Below are 19,336 nucleotides of genomic sequence, written 5' to 3' on the forward strand. Positions count from 1 at the left end.
CAGCACAAAGCACCCCAGAGCATCCAACCCTGGGTGCAGACAACATGCTGCAAGCAGGGCTGAGCTCCTTGGGGAGCAGATCCCAGAGCTGGCTCACTCCATGTTACTCCTGTTTCCAGGACAAGCCCTGTACAGAGAGGGTCTGCCCATGAATGACACACAGCAATACAAGGCAGGTGAGTCCAGGTGGACAACAAGCAGCAACAATTTGCTTTGGTGGCACCATGTCTAGCACAAGCCAAACCCACCAAGATTTGGGCAAAGCAAGAGGTAGGGTCACACCTGGAGCACCAAAGCACCCCAGCCAGCCCTATGGTGACAGATCTCCATCCTGCCAGTGGGAGCCGGGCCACTCTGGAAATTACAGAGACTCTTCCCCTGGAAGAGGAAATTACAGAGAAGCATCCACGTGGGGACACGAGTCTGGAATCATGCACAGGCCACAGGAGCTGCTCCACTGGGGATGGGAAAGCAGAGTGAAGGAGAGAAGGAGAAACCTCCTTACGACAAGGCAAACAATGATCTCTCATAAATGAGTAACAGCCCTGCAGGCTGCTGGGCGTCCTCACCTTATCTCCCCTGCACAAACAAGCCCTGACCTTTGCCTGCTGCTTGGCTCCCGATGTGCCGGGGAGCGGAGCCGGGAGTGCGGCCGGCCAGGGTGGCAGGGACAGTGTTTATCACAGGGCTGGCATGGTGCTGCGAGCCAGCCCCAGCTAACATTTAACCATCACACACACCGAGCCACCATAGGGGGAAAACAAAAGTAAATTAAACTGGGAGATTGTGAAGGGCTCCTGGCTGGGCAGGGGGGAGCAGCCTCCCATGCTGTCAGGGCTGGGTTCTTCTGCTTTTTGCAGAGAAGCAGCTACACCCATTTCCAAAGGCTCCTTTGACCTAGATCAGATGTAACTTTGTCCTAAAGAACATTTAATCAGTTACGTTGTAAGAGCTAGTTAATATTTAACTCATGAGAAGGGCTGTTCCAAGATTCCCTATTTTTTTTTTTTTTTTAATTTTATAGATTTTGGTTTTCATACCTAGGGTGGGGGAGAAAAAGCAAGAAGGAACTGAAACAATCCTTGGCTCCCCTCAGGTCAATACCCTGATCTGCAGCCACACCAAACACCCCCAAACCCATCACTTCCTCCTTGTCAAGGGTGCAAGTTCTAAGCTCAGGGTGAAGCCAAGGGCTCAGGCAGGAAGCAGAAGAGGTCTTGATCTGTGGGACCCACCACTAGGACTGGGGACAGATGGATTACGTAAATCCGGCACTTCAACAAGAAATAGAAAAAAGCTGGGAATGGAAATGCCACAGAGCTTTCTCTGGGGGAGGGAAACAAAAAGAAAAGATGAAGAGGGTGAAAAACAGCAGCAGTTCCAATGAAGCTAGGAGTTTAAGAGAAAAACTGCCCAGAAAAGCCCACCCCATCCCCAGGAATGAGTTCCCGAGTCCCTTGGCACCTCACCTACTTCCCAGCACAGGGGGGCCAACATAGGACCTGACAGTCCAGCCTCAGCTCCCACTGAGGCTCCCGTTGCTGGCTGGCGACGCTGAAGAAGAAGATGGTGTGGATGCAGGACCCAGCCGCAGGACTGACGGACGCCCGAGAGGGGTGAAGCCAGGAACCAGCTGCTCTACTCACAACGTGTAACATCCACAGGGGCAAAAGCCCACCCTCCTACCACTGGCTATCAGTGCTCCTACGGGCTTCAGCCACAGCTCCCAGCATGGAGCCCGACGCAGGTACCGTCTGTCTCTCCCCAGTGGGATGTGTTTGCTGGTCCCTGGGGAATGCAGGAAAGCAGTGGGGCGGCAGAGCCTGCAGGCGTGAGTGAGCGCTGCGAGCGAGCCCCAGTCAGGTCTGACTGGGTTTACTGGGAAGCTGTGTGAGCATGACTGTGCTGGCCTCAGCCTCCCACCAGCAGCCAGGCAGCACAGCACACCAAATCGGCTGGCCCAGTCAGCATCTCCTTAAAATCCCCATGACCCAGTGTCTCTGGAGAAGCAAAAAGCTTTTGACGAATGAATTTCAGATTCTCACCAACCTGGATCTGGCCAAAGAAACAGGCCAAAGAAATGAGCCAAAGCTGCCACATACCTCAACAGCCACTGAAGCAGGACATTCTGTGGGCATAGGAGCCCCTTCCCACTGCCCCACAGTCCTCAAAGTCACAAGGAAGAAAAACCTGGGAGCACAAGGTGTTTGCAAACTGCGGTGCAAGGAAACTGTGCTGTCTGTGGGGCTGCCAAACATGGAGAGACCACAGACAGGGTCTTACAGGCCCCCCATAGATGTTTCCTCATCAGCACAGCTAAAAATTATGCCAGCTTTTTAATTTCAAAGGAACGCAGGAGAAAGAATGGAAGTGGTGCATGGAAGCAGCTCTTCTCCAGCTTACCCTCAGCATCCATTCTGGATGGCAGGACAGACTGGCAGAGTGGGATAAGACATTTCTCCATCCCACCCCTCCTTAGACAGCTTGTAGTTGTTCCACCAAGATTTAGTAAAGCCCAAGCAGGCTCCCAGAGTGGCTGCTGGACATTCCTTCTCTCTCATGGGCTGTTCCCCTTGGCATCAGAAACTACTAAAAGCAAGCACTGCTGGTTTTCCAGTGGGAAACAGGGGTTTCCAGTGGGTCTTCTCTGGGTTATGGAGCTGCAAAACAGCCTTAACAAAATCCCCATCGAGGACTGCACCAGAAGACATCAACTGCACTTTGCTTTTTTATGGCAGCCCAGCCTGAGCACTCCAAACCCTATGCAGCCGATGCCACTCTACTCACTGGGGCCAAGCCTGGCACATCCCCCTGCAGCCACTTGCATTCCCACTGTCACTGAACAGTTCTACCCTCCAGGAGAGCCGCTCAAGCTGCTCTCAGGTTCAGCTGAAACAGCCCGACCCGTTCCTGAAAAAGGCACCTGCCCCAGGGGATGAGGTGGGGAGAGCTCCCGGCTACCAGGCGTGGGAACAGCCAGTAAGTTATGGGAAGGGAGACAAGCCGAGCCCCAGCCTTGATGTCAGCGCGTTGCATTTTGGGCCCCCCTTCCCTGGAGGCGGCAGACCTTGGGTGGGAAATCCTGCGAGATGTGGGAAGAGGAGCCGGGATGGAGGTTGCCAGGCAACTTTAATTCAGCCCTTGACGAACTTCCAGCACTTTGCTTCTGCTGCAGAGCCCAACCAGCAAATGATAAAACATCAGATCCACCCCAAGCCCACAGTGTCCATCTGTCCATCCATTTGTTGGAGGAGTTTGCTCCTGGCCTCATGCCCAGATTGCCCTGCAAGGCCGTGGGTCCCCCGAGGCAGCACCCCCAAAGGCCAGCCCCAAACAAGCCATGGTTCCCAGCACAGATTTGCAGGGGCAGGATTTGACCCGTGGGACTGGGCTGGCGCTGCTGCACAGATATTTCTCAACCAGACGGGATTTTTGTCAACAACACAAGAAAAAAAATGCAAACTTGCCAAATGCCCTCCAGGAAGAGGGGACCGTGCTGGGTCAGGGAGAGAAGGAGCACAGTGACCTCCTGGGAGCCCCTCCCTGGGTTTATTTTAGTTGCTTTCTTTAAACAAAACCATGCTTGACCCTGAGGTGCTTCAGCAGACACACACTAGAGCTTCCACCATTCAGGAAGCAGATGTACTTCTCCTTTACCCAAATTTGGGATTTGGGCACAGAGAAGGGGAGAAAGAGCTGCAACATCAGCTCCTCTCACAGAGTATCCTGCCCTGCTCCCGACGCAAAGCCCCCACGCAGAGCACAGCCATCATGGAGCCAGGGAGGCGGGTGGGAGGCTCCTGCAGGCCATGGGAACAGGCTCTGAATTCCCACAGCACAGTCCCCACCAGCAGAGGAGAGCACCCAGCTCTGATCCCAGAAATGTCACGGCAGGGAGGAGATGTGCAAAGTAGCCAAGTGATGGATGGGAGAGAGAATAGGGACCGTCAGGGATGTGGGCCAGTATAAGGGGCTCCAGTGCTGGAGGGAGCCAAACATCCCTGGAAAGACAAGCCGAGCAGTCAGCAGTAAAACTGACAACAGCCCAGTTTCCCACAGATTTGCCCCCCCCAGCACCACACCTTTATCACCATCCCCCTGCTGCATTCCTGTGGGGAATGTTGCCCACCCCACAAGGGGCAGGGATAGATGGTGTCCTCCCTGCAGGGCTGTGGGGATCAGGGTGTGTTAGCTTCTCCCAAGCTCCCTGTTTTCACTAATCTCACAAGAACTCGTTCCTCTCCTCCATCAGGTCGGGTCTGATATGCAGCAGGAGATTCCAAGGGGCTGCCAGGCAGCAACATAGCTCAGTGCCAAGTCCACATGAGAGCTCTCCAGCCATTCCCATCCAAACCCACCCAAAAAAATCCCACTGAGAAAATAAGGAAAGCTGCTGTGCCCTGTGTCACGGCTGCCAGGCATAGGGACAGCTCTGCTCCAGCTGCTTATGACACGACACAAGCAGACAGCAAGAGCACAGTGCCCACGAGAGCAGAACAGATCATTCCTCCACTCCCCACCCTAATGGAAAACCCACCAACACTGTCTATTAGTTGAAAGAGTTCCTTGCCTGGATCCAGAGGCCTTGCCAGGGGATGGCCTGGAAAGGTGCAAGGAGCAGAGGCTGAAGGGCAAACCTTTGCAGCTGAGTGGTTGGACCAAGAGCACCAAGGGATGCTATGACCAGCCCAGACCCAGAACCCCTGGACAAAAGAGCAGCAAAACTCCCCTCACGGGAACAATTCCTCACATGCTGGACACCATTAGCTCTTGCAGGACAGCAGTGAGGACACAGTCCCTGTGGCTCTTCCCTCTCACACAGCACATCCCTCCCCTTTGGAAACACCACAGCAGCAGCCCTGGGTTGACCCCAGAGCCCGGGAGCACCTGAGAGCGCAGCAGGGAGTCGTGCAACAACCGGGAAGTGAAACCGGATGGTGCCGAGACTTTGTGGCCTCGCTCTCACGTCTCCAGTCCAGGCCATGGGGAAGGCAGAGTGCAGCCATCGAGCCCTGAGATACGGGATGCAGATCCCTGGGGCTCCCACCTCCTCCATCATTAGGAACAGGCAAGCTTGGTGCCAGCAACATCACCTCCGAACCCCAACATGCTCCATCCTTTTTTTTCATTTGCAGCATGACAAGCTTCAGCGCTGGCCGGCAGCCCCTCGGCAGCCTGGACAAACGAACAGACACAGACAGCCCTCCACATCACAGCAAATTCTCCCAGCAAGGGGGCGTCTGCATCCAAGTGGCTCAGCACTGGATGCGATCTGCAATTCAGCCTTCAAAGGCTTTGTGGCTGAAGCACATTGTCTCCTCAGCAGAACCAGCAAAATAATTGTAGAATTAAATTCCCAAGAACAATTAGAAACAAAACAAAACAAAAATCCCAACCCTAAATGTAAAAGGACACCTCAAAGCCAGCAGATTTCAGGGCTTTTTAAAGCATCTGAATCCATTTGCCCGTCCCTGTGGCTGCACTGTGTTTCATTTCATTGGGCTTATACAATGCAAGACACGGAATTAACTTGGGTGTTTGTTTAGAGCCGGTTTGTCTTCCAGTTATTTTCCAAAGCCAGGTTCGAGTTTCAAAGATGTTTCTTGGCAATGCCCGGGGTTCCCGCCGTCAGGACGGTGCGGGGCTTTCCCAAGGGGAAACAGAGGCTCAGAAATCACACACAGCCTGGGGTCCCTTTGGAAGCGGGGGCAAGAGTTGGAGCACAACCCAACCTGTCTGCAATGAACATGGGGCTTTCTGCTGCAAGTCTGTTCTTCTCCCTTTTATTTATTCCAAAGATAAACTGTTTTCTTTTCCAAAGTCCAGCAAAACCAGATGACGGGAGCAGTTTTAGGGCTCCCAGTTTCAACAACATCTTCTTGTTTCCTTTGCTTTCTTTCCAACAAAGCTTCAATTCGGGGTCAAACCCGATTTTGATATTCCACTTTGCATTCAAAACTGCACAGCACAACACAGTAACATCTGGCCTTTCCCACAGTTGTTTGCATACCACAGCTTTGCTGCCCCAAAATCAGATCCCCGCATTATTTACATGGGCTGGGCTTTGCAACAGGCAAACAGTCACCCTCCATCAGGTAACGGAGGTGGGATTGTACCTGGAGGGATCTTTTAAGCAAGAAGAAAAGCAGAAGGCAGAGCACACCCTGAATCACAAAGCTGCACCCCGGCCCCCACACCGGCTGGTTACCTGGTGCCTGAAACCCTGGGACTCCTTTGTCTCTGAAAAGCAGAGCTCAGGCCCTAGGAGGAAGGAGGGGGTGGTTTTGGTGATGACCTTGCTATGGCAGAGCCCTCATGCTTGTAAATCACGAGGAGCTGGTGGCACAGCCTGCCAGGGAGGAATGGAGCCGGCAGCGTTTCTTCCTGAAGCACCAGCCAGGCAGGCAGCTCTCACCTTTGGACAGGATTAGGCATCCACCCAGCACTGCTGTCGGGGGCGGGAGGGTGGGAAATAAAAAAGTCTGGGGGCATCACCTCGCCCCTCTGAGAGGCAGCAGGTCCCCAGGACAGGCCCCCTCTCACAAAACCACCCATCACATGAGCTGCTTCCCAACAAGTCTCATCAAGATGCCAAGCAGAGCCGGCGGGCAAGTGCAGGAAATTCCCCACACCCGGCCAGGCGAGGCTGGCACCGCTGCCCTCCCGCACGGGGGCCGCCAGAGGCCCCCTCACCAGTCTTGCAGAGTACACCTGGATGCTTTTTCCCGGCACATGACCTGCCAGATTTGCTGAATAAACCTCCCAGCTTCAGCAAACCCGCTGCATTCCTGGTGGGTAAAGTGGTGAAATGTTCAAATAGATGTTGGAAAAGGTAGGGGGGGGGAGAACAAAGCCTCATCTGCGGGAGCGGGAGCTGAAAGGGTGGCTCGGATTTGGTTTGGGTTTTTTTTCCCCTCAGGTTGCAACACAAAAACAAAGTCCTGATAGGGATCTCTCCTGCTGGGGGGCAGCTCCCTGCCCCTCATCCCTCTGGGCAGAGCAAGCCTGGCCAAACCGAGATGAAGCACAGACCTGTCCTGCAGGGCACACACACAGCATCTGCGGCTGCCATGGTCACCCTGCCCAGGTTCGGGGTTCAGCTGGGAGGGCCCCAACCAGCGCCTGCCGCAGAGGGAAGTAAAGCAGCCAGAGCTCGCACTGGAGGCCAAATAGCACCAAAAATGCCGCTGTTGTTATTAATAATTTCCCTGCATCTGAGCAGAACTGCACTCCTCATCCATTTTGGGAAGCCTCTTTGTCTTACGAGACTGATTTTTTTGGCACCTGAAGAATCTTTTCATGGTTCCCTCTCCCACTTCACGCCCTTGGTTTAAAGACCAGGCACAAGTCACTGGCCCACCCGGGCACTAACAGAGAGTGCAGAGAGAACCCCAAATTCCAGTGCTGCAGGTACTTTCTGCCTTTGGATTGGCACGAAGATGCAGAGAAGCCCCAAGCGCAGGCTGGTCTGCTTTGCCTCGGGGCCATCTGCAGCCCCCACAGCAACGCATCCCAAGGAGATGAATCTCGACGAGCCAAGGCTCAGACAAGCCACATTCCATGACCACCTCCTGGTTTCCAAAGGGAAGGAGAGGGGGGCAGGGATTGCACTGCACCACCTCCATCGGTTTACTACCTCATCCAAGCCATCTGAAACACCAGCTGGCCCCAGGTAATGCTCAGCCTTCCTAAACACCCCCAACAGTTCTCATCCCTACACCCCCCTGATCCCCACAGCCTGCTGGGGAAGGAAAGAGCAGCATTCAGACCTCCCTGGCCAGAGCTGGTGCCCTGTCTGTCCGCAACTCCTAGCATCATGTTCCCTCACACCCCCAGCATGTTCCCCCGTCACTCCTACCCAGGTCCCCCAGACTCATCTCACCCCACACCCCAAACCCACCCCCAAAGAAAGCTCCTGTACTGCCACTGCATATCCCACCTCCCGTTTTGCTCATCATCCCCAAATCTTCACCTGCATCAGACCTACCCTGAACCCCTTTCCCTGCTGCTTCCAAGGTTCTGCTCTCTAGTTTCCCCAAATACATTATTCCCTGGATTTCGACCAGAACAGGTGAGAGCCCTGCTCCTCTTTCTCTGGACCCTTCCTGTGAGCAGCACCCACACCCAGAGCCCCAGACCCTGCCTGTGGACTCAGCACCCAGATCCAGCGCCCGAGCAGACAGAACCAGCATTTCAAACCCCGCTTGTGGACCTGGACCAAGACCCGGCACTCCAGATCCAAAACCCCAGCCCTGCCTGCGGACTCAGGAGCTGGGATCCGGCACCCCAAACCCTACCTGCAGCCCCAGACCCGACCCTGAGCCATCACCCCAGGACACACCAAGGGATTCAACACCCGCACGCAGCACTCCAGATCCTGCCCGTGTGCTGAGCACCCGGCCCCAGCCGTGCGCACGCACTACCCGCACCCAGCCGCACGACCCCGCTCCCGGATCCTGCTGCGGCCGCGGCGCCCGAACCCAGCGCGTCCCTGGCCTGAGGAGCCGCGCCCGCCCCGGCCGCCGCCGCCCGCGTCCCCTCGGTACTTGCCCGGTGCGGTGGCGCAGCAGGCGCGGGCGGCACGGGCAGGGTACGGCTCGGCTCGGCTCGGCTCGGCTCGGCTCGGCTCGGCTCGGCTCGGCAGCGCAGCCCGGCCGTGCGCGGCCCCGCCGTGCCGGACCGAGCCGCGCCCCGCACCGCCCCCTGCCGGCGGCGCCGTGCGCGGGGACCGCCAGCCCGCAGCCAGCGGCCGCCGGTGTGGGGCCGCGAGGAGGAGGAGGAGGAGGAGGAGGAAGAGGAGGAGGAGGGGAGCAGAGCAGGGCCGCCCCTGCCTGCGTTGCGTGGAAGCAGGTGGCAGCGTGGCCCTCGGCACAGCCGCAGCAGGCAGGGACGGGATGCTACCGTGCAGCCCCCGGTCAGCCCCCAACACGTAGGGTGGGCCAGGGGCTCACTCCGCAGAGGTGGTTTGGGTGATGCAGCCCCCAAAAGCCCGTGTGAATTCCCTTAGCAAAGTCAGAGAGGCAAAGGGCTGGTATTGTGGATTTAGGGTTATGAAAGAGCGTGACTGAACACGGGTGTCATCCTACTCTGCCAGCACAGCAAGTACATGCTACCTGTACCATCACACCAATGCCCCCAGTCAGAGCCACCAGTGTCAGCACAGCACAGCCCCCTGCCATGCCATGGTGCTCACTGAGGTGCCTTGCGCCTCAAAGTCACCCCAGCATCCTGCACTGCACGCCTGAGTCAGGCACCGTGCCCCATCTTCTCTCTGCTCCCAGCACATCTCACCATTCACGCATGGTGGAAGGTTGTTTGGAAACACAGGCAGGTAAAGGTTTCTCTGGGGCCCTGTGTGGAGCCTTTTTATCCTGGGTGGCTTCTGCAGCTCCTCCCCATGTGGAGGAGCTGCCAAGTCCAGGCCTGTGTTTGCTTTCCTTTCGTAAGCTTCCAGCACCTGGCCAACCCTCCCTCCTCAACCCTTACAGCAGCAGCAGGCCTCCCGAAAGCAGAACTCTGAGCCAACATTGTGTGTAATCAGCAGGTTGGATCTAGGGCAGTTGGAAATCAGCTGGAGCGGGAGGTGGGGAAATGCTGTACCTGTATATGCTGAATTATAGCTCTCTCCGAGCTGGCAGGGTGGCTGGGTGATGCCAGCCCGTGGTTACAATGCCCAGTCCCAGCACCATCACCGCTGGATGCCAATTCACCCCCTCCACTCCACACCAACCCATCCCAGGGGTGAGGTCTCCAGGAAAAGGACAAAGGCCACCCCAACCCCACACTCTGCAGACCTGGAGCCAGACCCACAGCAGGGCATAGGGCTGAGCAGATTGTGCTACAGTTGCTGAGCATTGTCTGGGGATGAGGGTCAGCCCTATTTGAGATTCCACCACCTTCTGTACCTTAAGGGTCAGTAAAGACAGCAGGGCCAGGGTGTTCCTCTGGGGAGCCTGACTAACATGCCATCCTCAGGGCCTCTAACTTCCAAGATCCTACCTCCTACAAACACTGTAGGTGGGAGGGAGGGTAACAGACGTTTGAATCCCCCCAGCCTTCCCCAACCAGTGGGTCTCAGCTGAGGAGGGACTCATCCAAGTACTCTTGATTACAGGTGGTTCTGTCACCCTTGTACGCACTCCCCAAGCAGCCACCACCCCCTCCCCCAGCATATCCCAAGACCCATTCCTTGTGCCCACTCTCAGAGCAGATGCTACCCACCTCCTTGAGCACTCCCTGCCTTCCCACCCCCACCCCTCCTCGCCTCCTCTGTGCTCCAGAGGCTAATTACCATTTCCTCCAAGGAATTGCCTCCTGTCCTTGGGCAAAACCCCAGCGTCTCCTCCACGCCTCAGTGCCTCGCCCCTCTGCCCACCCTGCGGAAGTGGGAGGCCCACGCACTGGGAGCCAGGCAGGGATGTTCTTGGCCAGCCTGTCTTACCTAGGTATGGGCTGTTCAGGCTCTGCAAGGCAGCTGCTCCTCCACATCCTCTCCAAATCCCATTCTCTGCCTTAGCAGAGGCACAGCTGGAGGCTGTGGGGCCAGTTTTGGGGAGAACCGGTCCATTGGCACTGGGAAAGGGGGTGTCAGGGCTGGGACAGCACTGCCCAAAGCTCCCCCTTATCCAGGGCACTGTACCCGTCCCACCCTGCAACAGCACTCCCTGCCTCCCACATGGCTGGAAGCCGAACCCAGCACAAATTGGAGCTTCGTTAGCTGCTGGCCTTGCAGTAGGATAATTAGTGCGTGAGTGCAGAGCAAGCCGAGCCTGGCGCGACCAGCACTGGGCTTTTACAGGCCTGAGCTTGCAAGGCTTTAATTAATTAACACGAGTCATTGGCAGCTGGAAACAGATCTATTTGCAAAGTTTGCCTGCTCTGCTGCCCCCATGAGATTAACTTAAGGAATTTAGGGTTTCAAGAGGTTGGAGGCCAGGGCCTTCCTCTTCCTTGCATGGCTTTCCCAAGAGTCAGAGCGGGTTCCAGGCAGCAGGAGCCCAAACAGACCCAACCCTCTCCTGTACTTGCATCCCTCATATCCATGGATCCGTTCTGTCAAGTAGGGGGGGCTTGGCTCCTGCTTCAACCCTAGCTCAGAGCCAGGAAGGTGCTGGAAGGGGAATTTCCTATTGGGGCAACTCTAGAATCGATTGGTTGGAAGCAATCTCCAAGATCACTGAGTCCAACCTTTGACCAAAAAACACCTGGTCAACAAAATCACAGCACTAAGTGCCATGTCCAGTCGATTCTTGAACATCTTCAGGGATGGTGACCCCACCACTTCCCTGTGCAGTCCATTCCAATTCTTAACAACACTTACAGAGAATAAATTCTTCATGATGTCCAACTTGAATCTCTGCAGGTGCAGCTTGAGGCCATTTCCTCTGACCCTCACCTTGCTACAACCTCCTTTCAGGCAATTATAGAGTGACACGGTGTCTCCAGAACATTCTTTTCTCTAGGTTAAACACCCCCAGCTCCATCATCTGCTCCTCATTGGATTTATAGCCCTACAACTTCTATCCCAGCCCAGGGGCCAGCCCAAAGCAGGGGACCCTTTGAGTGATGATATGGTGCCTTGGGAAACCCTCCTCCCCAAAACCATGCCAGGTTTTATCTGTAGTGCTCTCTTCCTGTTACCCAAAATAGCCTTTAGGAAAAGGAAATGCTTTCATGCCCTCATCACCAGCCCAGAGACTGGTTACTGTTTAATTTCTTCTTGTTGTCACTTAAACACTGTGTCCCACAGAGAGAGGACAGAGTAGAGCAGGCTCTGCCATGTCACAGCCCCACCCATACATGGGCCAGGTGCCCAGCACGGCACAGCCCCACCACTCCAGCGCATGGCAAAGCCAGGCAGATGCCAACAGCCAGCGTTTTTGAGTTCACCTGTTTCTGCCACACAACTCTACCCATTGCAGCCAGTAGAAAAGCTCACAGACGGCCCCTTTCACCCCTCAGATGCCCAGGGAGCCAGGGCAAAGCCATGACAGCTCTCATGTTTCACTTGGCATCGCACCCCCATCCCAGCCGGCATCCCAAATGATGCGAGGAATTATAACAGGGCCACGACACCGTGAAATATTGATGGGATTAGCACGGATCAGCTCTCCCAGCACACACGCTGCACTCGCCCTGAGCCTGGGAGACGGCGACCTGCACACACTCAGGTTGCAGCTCAGCACCTGGAGTGGCAGCACTGCCGGGTGCTCCCTGCCAGAGACACTTCCCCTGCACTGCCAGCCTTCAGCCTTCCTGGAGGGACATGCAGACCCCCTGAGAGCGCACCACAACATGATTTAGGGTGCTTAATGCATGACACTGCTCTGCCTCAAGTGCCTCAAGGTCTGCTGGGGATGAACCATTGCCTGGCTTGGTTGTAGCTCGGCACCAACAGTCACCCTGGGTCCCAAGGGACCCTCACCCTGCTTGCAGTCCCAAAAAAGGCCAGCCCCCAGCCCTTTTGCCCCCTCTCAGGCTTATCCTGCAGAGCCAAGACCTTAGTGGATGTCCCACTGTCCAGAGTGACTGCCAGAAGATCCCCAAATTCCCCATGCTCTATGTCCCCTCTCCCGCTACTGGAAACCAGGTTTGGTCAGACAGAGGATTTCATTATGGATCATAGAGGTGTAAATACAAACAACTTAGCAGGATCAAACAGCAGCCAGGATTAAACTAGAAATACACTGGCAGGGTGCACAGCATGGGAGCAGCATTACACAAAGGGTTCCGTTTTGGATTGCAGCACTAACAGGGCATTAGTGCTTATCAAACCCATGGTGCTGACCAGGATCCCCAGCCTTTGGTAGGAAACTGCTTCCTAAGGCAGGGCTGGCTTCTGCTCAGCAGTACCTGCAGCCTGTCTTTCCCTTGCCCCAGGTAAGAAAACTGAGATAAAATGCCAGATCTGGGATTTGGCTTGCCAGCCTCTGTAGTCCAAGGGGCAGCAGGCATCCAACCATTTCAAGCTCCTCTCCAGTCTGGTTTAAAAGCCAGCTGGGAGTTACAAAATCACGGCGCTCCAGCCGCTGGGGCTTTATGAAACCCACAAAGGAGTTGTGAAACTCAGGCTAAGGCCATGCCAGCCCACACCAGAGGCTTGTTATAAAGTCAAAACCACCAGCGGAAAAAAGGGTACTTTCCCCTTTTGACATGAGAAAGTACCAAGCAAAACAGCCTTTCTCCAGGCCTCTCCAGCCCTCAGGTACGCTGTGAGACCTGCACTGCTGCTTTACCTGCCTCCATGGAAAAAAAGCCCAGTGGGGAGCACACCAGCCCCATGCCACAGGGGAGTCTCACTGCTCCAGCATCCACCACCTCATCAGTCTCCTTTGGCCCCCACAGGAGCAGCCTGCCCAGATTCCAGGCTGGGAGAGCCGTGTGAAGCAGAGGAACAGAAAAGACCACATGGTGTTGCCTGGACTCCGACAGCAGCACTTGGGGCTTCCCAGCAGCTGAGTACACACTCACCAGGCTTGGCTTTGTTTCTTGAGAGCGTCATGGACTCATCAAGCCAAGCGTGATGCTCCACAGATTAGCCCCGGGGAAAAAAATATTCCAGTGGGCACAGAGCATAAAAAGCTTGGGAGCCTCTTCCCTTCAAGTCATTGAGCAAACTTTCCAAACCACTGTTTCTACAGGCTGAGAGCCAGCAGGGAAAATTACAATTGCAGAAGAATTTGTCTGAGAAAGTTATAAGGAGATGGGAAAAGGCAGGGACAGACCAGAAGAGCCAGCCTGTGCTGCAGCCCCTCCAGCCCAAGGCTCAGCTTCAGGGAGGGATGGGACTTTTCCCCCCAGCTCAGTATAGCACAGAGTTGCTGCCTCCACTTCCTGCAAGATCACATGCTGCATTTCTCCTCCCATAAATGCTTGCCAGTGGAAATTGGGATGTTCTGCCCAAGGCCATTTGTTGATGAAGGCTGCCAGGTGCCGGGAGCCCCAGCCGCAGAGCCAAGCACCGTGCCAGGGCAGATTTTCTCAAGGGAGAAGCAGCTGAGTCACAGCAGCCTCCGATCCGTTCCCACAAGCCCGGCTGCAAGAGACGCACGGGAGTTCACGGAGGACAGGCGCTCGCACAGCGAGCTGGCAGGTTTGGTTTGCTTGGCTGCAAACCTCTCAAAGCCAGCGGAAAGCATCTCCCTGGCTCCGGATCTGTCAGCAGCGTGCCCTCAGGGAAGGGCTGGTGAGACTGCGGGGGGGCAGGGTCCTGACCTGCCTTTCAACCAGGCAGAGCTGCTTTGGGATGCTCCTGCAGCGTGGGGGGGAAACACCAGCAGGAACTGGGAGTTCCATTAGAAAATGGAGTTTTTGAAAATTGTGGGGTCTTGTTCCAGCTCTGGGGCAGGAGCAGCACAAAGGTGGTTGCAGGCAGGGAAGAGACAGAGGCATAGCTCCAGGAGAAGTGACCTGCTCAGCTGGATGTTGACAACCTTCTGCCCATCATCCCAGCTGTTCCCACTAAAAGCAGACAGGCTTCAGCCTGGCCAGGGAGCACAGGGGTGTCTCTCTCTGTTTCTGCAGGGGGGCACAGATCCATATGTTTTCCCCTGCATGGCAGGTCAGGTCCCTGCCACACACTACCTAGAGCAGTAACACAAATACCTGGGGTTGCCTTAGGGATGGGATAAGGCTGGTGGCTATTAAAAGCTGCCCTTTTGGGTGAGCCAACCTGCACCCCCCAGAGCTGAAGCCAGGAAGGCCCCCAGCATCCACCCTCTAGGCCAAGCCACCAGAAAGGATCCATGTCTCCATGGCTCCACCTTTATGCTCTCTTCGTCACTGTGCCCAAGCAGCCCCTCTCCCAACCCTCCCTCCTTCAGCCAAATGCTTGGACGACCCATGGGCATCCTACCCCTCCTTCCCAGGCACCAAACCCCTACACTGCTGTCTCTGCCACCAAAGAAGAAACAACCCCAGCAGTGCAGTAAATAACCCCCCCGCACAGCAGAGCACTGGCAGGCAGAGCCGGGCACATCCATCACTCTCGCAGTTTTTCTTTAGCTCTGACACTTTGATAGGGGCGAGGGGGTGGGGAAGGAAAGTAGCTTCCAAAATTTATGAGCTAGGATTTAAAAATACTGTCTCCTAGAAGCACTGCAAAACCTAGAGATGGTGAAGGCAAGTGGCTTAGAAGTTGCCTTTAGAAATGAATGCAAAAGCTGTGCCTGCCTTGCAAAGAGGGACTCGAGAGACCTGCACGGCTGATGTCACATACCATGTCCCTGATGGGATCATTTTGCAAGTCACAGCTCTCCGTGCCGTGCATTACAAGTAAAGTGAAAGGTAGAGGTAACAAATTATGGTTAAAATCCCTCAGCCCAAACGGTAATGTCACCCTCAGTGCAGACAGGATTTGGACTGTCACCTTCAATCTCCCAGAGTTTCTCCTCTACATCCCTGACCTTCCACAGGTACGTGCATAGCCAGCCTTCCAGCCCTTTTGCAAACAGATCCCCTTTTTATGCAAAGAAAAGAGCTTGCAGTAGCTGTAAATTTAGCTGAAAACATCTCTGCCACAGGGAATCACGTATCAAATAATAAAGCCAAATGAATGTCAGGAAGAGCTACCACAATATTGGAGTCCTTGGTCTTTACAGATGGACTGTTCCTCAGCAGGGTGCTGCAGAATGAACAGCTGAAAAATGTTATCCAGTCATTAAAAACATCTAAAAGTAATTTAGCCTGAGTGACAATGATGCTCAAAGCAAGTTGTTTGTCTGCAGAGATAAAATGAGCCATTTGAAGCTTGCCTTTTGTTGTAGTTTTCTGTTGAAGTCGGAAAGGACTGAAAAATGCTGAGCTGACAGCCTTGCCAGCAGAGTCCTGGTGGTGTGGCAGTGCTGTGGGGAGCATCACTGTGAGCTGCTCTGATGCCCTCTGCCATCAGTCTCCCATATTCCCTGGAAGGATGCTCAGAATGGTCCGGGAAGATGGTCCCCAGGGCCACCACAACATCTCTGCTGCATTACAGTGCCATTTATAATGATGGTTTTGCTATGGAAACATCTTCCTCCTAACAACAGATCTGTCAGCACATGTCCCAAAATCAGACCAGCATTCATTACACGGTAATGCTTCCCTGTGATGGAGGCCAGGGACTTATCCTTCCCATGTTTAAAAAACAAACAAACAAACAAAACCCCAAAACAAAAACAAAACCACCAAAAAAACCCCAAAAGGAACAACAAAAGCCCAACAAAACCGAGCAATGTGTGTATCTGGGTTCACTCATCAACAGCATGGCATGAGCCCAGGGTTCCTCTAAAGTATGCTCGTAAGCATACTTTTGGTGGGCTCTTTGGACACTCAGAGCATTTCAAATGCCCACTGTTAAATTTTTCAGGTGAAACATAACTCTTCTAAGTGCAGCCAGCCTTACTCTGAAGCTTCCATTCAGTGCAATTTCCCAGCAGCCTTCAGGAATTGATTGACTTCTTGCTGGTACCTTCTCTGCTGTTCAACTGAGTTAATGTATTCCAAAACCTGGTTTTTTTTCTCCCCCTACATAATCAGATTTTTGGAGGCTGCAGTGAGATGCCTTACAAGCAGTTTTTGTCCTTAGGTGTTTTCTGAGCGGGCTGCATCCATCACGTCCTGGTGCTTTAGCACATCTCTGTACGAACGGTTTGAGAGTCAGCTGAATGCCTTTGATTCATGTTCCTGCATATCCATACAGCTAATTTACCTTTATTAAAATTTAAAAAAAAAAAAAAAAAAAAAAAGGAAAGGAGAGGAGCTATTAAGAAGGACAGTGTCAAGGCCAGCAGAGCAAGTGCCAGAGGGCTGGGTTAATGAGCTGCGTGGTTGCTGCTGTCCAAGTGCCCAGGCTGGCTGGAGCCAGGAGCTGCTGCCCCAGCAAGGCTGACTCAGTCCTTCACTGGGCAGACACAGGCTGCAGGACCCTGCAGCCCCCTTTGCAGCAGACCCTATGCTTTGGGTCCATGGTTAACCTCACTTCCTCCAGCCTCCTCTTTGGTATTTTCCAGAGGAGGGGCCCTGCATGTGTTCAGCTTGGGCCAAGCCCCCTCCCCAGCCCAAGCTGCATCCCGGTGCTTTGGGGAGAAGGTGAAACACGAATATGGATAAATGGATTTGCCCTCACATCTCACAGGAGCAGCACTCTGTTCAGTCCCATGGGCCAGACAAGGTTGCTGCCTCCCGCTCGCTGCCTGTGCCAGCAAGGTCACTGAGCTGTGCCCTGGCAAGGACACTTCCAAGGAGAGGGAGCAGAGATTTTTGCAAGACGGTCATCACAATCATTTATTCTTGTTATTTCTGACCCTCAGGGTAGGAAGAACATCAGAGCACTGCAGGCACAAAACAACAAGCTTTGTAGGTCATATCAGCGTGTAAAGGACCATTAGGAACCACAGCACGAAGCATGAATAATACTTCCTTTATTCCATCATATACCTCAACACCCTTTAAATAAATGCAAATGGTTTTTTGTGGATGAGGTTTGTACGAGACGCCTGCTCAGGGACTCAGGGCTGAAATGGAGCTGGAGCAGTAATTTTGCTCTCTCCCCTGACAAGTCAGAATGTCCGCAGCACTATCTGATAGGCTTAGTGACAGTCCAAGCCAACCCAGGCAAAAACGCCAGGAGAACACTCTAAATCTTCCTTGCAGAGATTTATGCTCTACCCATTAAAGCAGAACCACAAAACACATGTCCTGCCATACTACCCTCCTCTCTCTGAAGGACACCAAGGCAGGAAAAAACTTTGAAAGACTCCAAGCCTGGAAAGGGACCTTCAAGAGCCATTCACATCGTTTCTGAAAAGCCACCAACAGTCAGCCTCGACAGCTTAAATCCTAAAATCCTTTCAGCAAATGATGACCTCGATTACTAAAAATGATCAGATAATGCAAAGGCAGAGAGAGGCACAGTGAGTCATCGCCCCCCAAGCACTTGAACGCCCTTTGGTCTCAGCCGGAGTGGGGTGAGGTTGCCCCCAAGAGGCAAATCTGACACAGCAATTAGAGAGGGAAAATGCTGAATTGTGCTCTAGAGGTACCACATACGAAGGATTAAAAAAAAAAAAAAAAAATCTCCTCATCGGCTCTTATTTATACTTCTCCCTAGCTGCAAACATCTATGGATGGCGTGGGAGGGGAGAGGAAGGAGGTCAACTCTGGCATGTGGTTGGCTGTGTTCTGCTGGAGTTCCTGAACCACACAACTCGTTTTCCTAGTCTCACTCACAGGGTCATTAGAAAGATCAAAAAATGTCACTGAGTTTTCTTCAGCCAAATGAAACATTTGATCCCATACACCTCACTAGGCTTCTTCAGAGCAAGGGCTGGCACCACCTTCAACAGCAACTTCTGTCTCAGGAGTGGATAGATAAACACAATGGTGGACACGATGGACTGTTTGGAAACAGAGATGACAAGAAATCCCTCAGCTGTTCATGTAAAGCATACAGGCATTAACACCACACTGGACCAAATCCTAGCACCTTGCAGGGGATGAAGGAGCAGGACAGACATCTGGGATATCTCCCCAGCACATGCTCCACCCTCCAGGCATCAGCAGCCTGAAGCTTTCTCAGCCAGGGAGAACTGCTTTCATTTCACAGACCTCCACTGCATTTTTCTGCCATAAACCACTCTTTGAACCTCTAAGCTTTTAGCATCCACAACATCCTGAGGCAAGCAGATGCCCAGCTCCTGTCTCCTTTTGTTTGCTTTGAGCTTTCCTGCTAATAAAAGAACTATGGAGTCTGAAGCCATATTACAGAGCGCCGTTGAATGGCTTCTCCTTATTTGCCCTTTTTCAGGCCATTTGATTGTTGAGCTCTCCATCTTACTTTCCAACATTACAACTATTTCAGAGAGATGCAGCCGACTTAGGGCTACTACAATTTATTCCTTTAAACACACACACACAGAGACTCCCTCACAAAGGGCTAAACCTGTGACACAACCACGGATTTAACCATTCCTGCAGCTGCTTTTCAAGAGGACATAGTTTAAAGACCCAAGCACCCAGGGTACTCACTGCTCCTGCACCAGGCTCCTTGCGGGTCCCCCTGTCCTGCTCAGCCGAAGAACATTCCTGCATCCCCAGCACGAGCCCCTGCCGCAGCACCTCAGCTCTCAGCTCCAAACTGGAAGCGTCATCTCCAAAATTACTGTTGCGCTGGCTCCTGCCAGACTCTTAATTAGAGGAAGGCTGACACAGTTTCTCAGCAAACGGCATTCGCATACTGCGGGGAAAAAACAGAATGAGGGCAAGAGGAAAAATGGGCTAATCAGAGAAAATCAACTGGAGGGAAAAACACGTTGCATTGTGCAAACTTTACCATAACAATGCTGCAGCAGAAAAATAC

At 53.7% G+C, this 19,336-nt stretch overlaps 1 protein-coding gene across 6 annotated transcripts in view; it reads right to left on the minus strand.

The window, feature by feature from the left end:
- The window catches only part of SEMA4G (semaphorin 4G), a 29,268-nt gene extending 10,124 nt beyond the window's left edge, over positions 1-19,144 (minus strand). For 3 of the 6 annotated variants that reach the window (XM_030276302.4, XM_030276301.4, XM_030276300.4), the window contains exon 1: positions 8,551-8,689. The gene's annotated coding sequence lies outside the window, so the exon portion shown is untranslated. Of the gene's footprint in view, positions 1-8,550; positions 8,690-19,005 lie in introns of those variants that run through there. The other 3 variants (XM_030276298.4, XM_030276297.4, XM_030276299.4) reach the window with 2 other exon arrangements.
- Positions 19,145-19,336: the final 192 nt, after the last annotated feature.

The sequence above is a fragment of the Taeniopygia guttata genome, chromosome 6, assembly GCF_048771995.1.
Source record: "Taeniopygia guttata chromosome 6, bTaeGut7.mat, whole genome shotgun sequence".
Lineage (NCBI taxonomy): Eukaryota > Metazoa > Chordata > Aves > Passeriformes > Estrildidae > Taeniopygia > Taeniopygia guttata.